Consider the following 2,690-nt stretch of genomic DNA (forward strand, 5'->3'; position numbering starts at 1 on the left):
AAGAGCGAGGACGTCCATTCTGTCAGTCAGCCGTCTTCACCAGCAGCAGCACCAGCAGCAGCAGCTGTGTTCTCCAGGTGTTTCCAGCAGCTGTTCACTGCCGCTGTGCTGAGCCTCCCTTTATATAGTCACTACTGTCGCTCCTGCTGCTGATGCCTTCCAGCTGAAGAACAGAGGGGAGGTCACTCACTCACCACACCCACCCACCCACTCTGGGGGTGTGCAGATTTGAATCATTAACACAGAAGTAGAAGTAGAGCGCAGACATTTGGAAGCAGTGGTCTGGCTGAAATGCAATAAAAAATAAAGAGTAGTTATGTTATATTAGTAGTATGTTAACACAATGATGGCAGAAATTCATTCTGAAAATGCTGAAAAGTTCAGGACACGAACATGGAAGAAGTACACGCCTCGTGTTACACCGACATAAGTAAAGCTGCAGCCAAGGAACAATTCAAAGCTAACGCAAAGATACCAAAACAAAACCAGCTGAGTTTATACAGCACTTCACATCATTTACAGTGTGGTCCAGTGGTGGCGCTGACGTCTTCTTGTTTGGACGAGCCACTGCAGAACGTAAACATGACGCTGACTGGTCTTAGATAGAGACGTATATCAGGTCAAATATTCTTGGACTAGATTTTAGTAGATGCAATGTCTCTTCCAATTTCTTTTGTCGTCCTCGTTGGTGAAACCATCTGGGTTTTTTTTTTTGGGGGGGGGGGGGACTGATTTGCACACATCTGGATTCAAACCTGAACCATTTAACAACATACTGTAACAAACCTCAGGCTTTTGTTAAAGCTATCAAACCATCTTTCTGTCTTAAAGGGATCGCACAGTTACACAACTTCTTTGCTCTGAACCTCCTGCAGAGGCCTGTCAGCAACGTTGCTCAACTGTTCAGACCATGAGGGTGTTGATACGTGTGTGTGTGTGTGTGTATGTGTGTGTAAAGGCTTTTCATCCACTTAGGTATCTCCCACAGTTTCACTCATAGTGATGTCATATACAGCACGCTGTTTTCCCAGCAGCTGCATTTCCAAACAGTTCGCCGGCAGCTCAGTGTGAACTCGGCGCTGAGACAAGTTTAACGTTGTGCAAATGGACACCGTAATATCCATCCATCCATCCATCCATCTTCATCCACTTATCTGTTAGCAGGTCGCGGGGGCAGCTCCCGCCACCCAAATCACACTGCACCGTACCAACCCCCCCTGAACCTTCCTGCGGGTGGTGAGTCCACTGGAAGGTACCAACCGCCCTAACCGGGATTCGAACTTGTCCAGGAGGTGAACCCTGGGGTTCCACACCAATGACAGAGACATTGCCTCTGGGCCAAAGCGCCACGACACAATAATAAAATACATCAATCTGTTTTTTTCCTCCTCTCTTCTATGAATATCCAGTTTTCGAGGAAAATGCCCAGAGGACGAAGCTTACTCAAATTTTACTCAAATATCCAAATATAGCAAATATTCTGGGGGTGTTGTGAGATTTCTGGTAGATTTGCAAGTACTAAGTAATAGTATGATCACCTACATTAGCGGTCCCTAACCTTTTGTGTACCAAGGAGCAGTCGGCGTGAGATTTCTCTTAGATTTGCAAGTACTATGTAATAGTATGATCATCTACATAAGCGGTCCCTAACCTTTTTTGTACCAAGGAGCAGTCGGCCAGTATCAGCCGTTACTACTGTAACACTTTTTTCTGTTAGCATCAGAGTCTGAATGAGTTGTTGTTTTAAAACATTGTCAGATTATCTTTAAACGAAAAAACTAAAGGGATATGACCGGATTGTTCTGGAATAAAGTACATTAGCAAAACTGAAGTACATTTCTCACTGGGTCCCGCTGTGACCCAGTACCAAATGATCTACGGACCAGCACCGGTCCCCGCACCGGGGTTTGGGCACCCCCAGACCTTGAGAATAGTAGATTTGTCCTGACCAAGTAAGGGAAGCCATTACGTGTTCAGTTTCCAAATCCAAACAGAGGATTTTCATCACTTTCGCAACACAGTGACACAATTGGTCTTTGTGATGAGGGGAGCAACTTTTGAATCCCTTTCAAAGCCAAAGCCACTGTTTATATCTGAGGACTGCTGGGTGGGAGAGTGTGTGGTTTACCCAAGAACTCCAACTAGGAGTTTCCTGTTTGAAAAGTCTGTTTAGGAAACATATCCTGAAGATAATAGCAGTTAAGAAGGAGCCGGATTTACAGGGCATGTTATCAGACTGGTCCTTGCTCTGAAGGTATGATAAGATGTATTATTACAGTAGAGCGCACAGTGATTGGTCAGGGTAGCGGCCGACATTTAATAAACATTTTTACAACCGAGTCCTGGAGGTTTTAGACAGAACTATCCTTCGATCTTAAAAGGTCCCAGGACTGATTTGCATCAGTAGATATTTTCCGATACACTGCCGTTCAACAAAGCTAATACGTTGGGGTTACTCACTCGTCTGTCTTTGGTTTCGACTTCAGACAGAAGGTCAATCAGGACCAAGATTGTGACGCCGTTAGGGGACACCGGTCCTAGAAGATTAGTGCGGCATTTACTGAAGAATGCTCTGAGGAGACAAGAAAATACTGTAAGTACACACACATGTGGAGGTAAAATGGTCCTGAATTGGATCCAGGTTTAGGAGAAAATGATCAAAATTCCCACAACGTCTCCATTCAGTCCCT

The 2,690-nt window shown here is 44.9% G+C and overlaps 1 long non-coding RNA gene across 2 annotated transcripts in view; it reads right to left on the reverse strand.

The window, feature by feature from the left end:
- Positions 1-6: 6 nt before the first annotated feature.
- The window catches only part of LOC107989785 (uncharacterized), a 5,245-nt gene continuing 2,561 nt past the window's right edge, over positions 7-2,690 (reverse strand). Inside the window, exons 3-4 of one of the 2 annotated variants that reach the window (XR_001761294.2) lie at positions 2,461-2,572; positions 7-163 (exon numbers count right to left, since the gene is read on the reverse strand). This is a non-coding gene — a long non-coding RNA (uncharacterized LOC107989785). The other variant, XR_001761293.2, reaches the window with a different exon arrangement.

This window comes from Cynoglossus semilaevis, chromosome 16 (assembly GCF_000523025.1).
Source record: "Cynoglossus semilaevis isolate Cse_v1.0 chromosome 16, Cse_v1.0, whole genome shotgun sequence".
In the NCBI taxonomy this organism is placed as follows: domain Eukaryota; kingdom Metazoa; phylum Chordata; class Actinopteri; order Pleuronectiformes; family Cynoglossidae; genus Cynoglossus; species Cynoglossus semilaevis.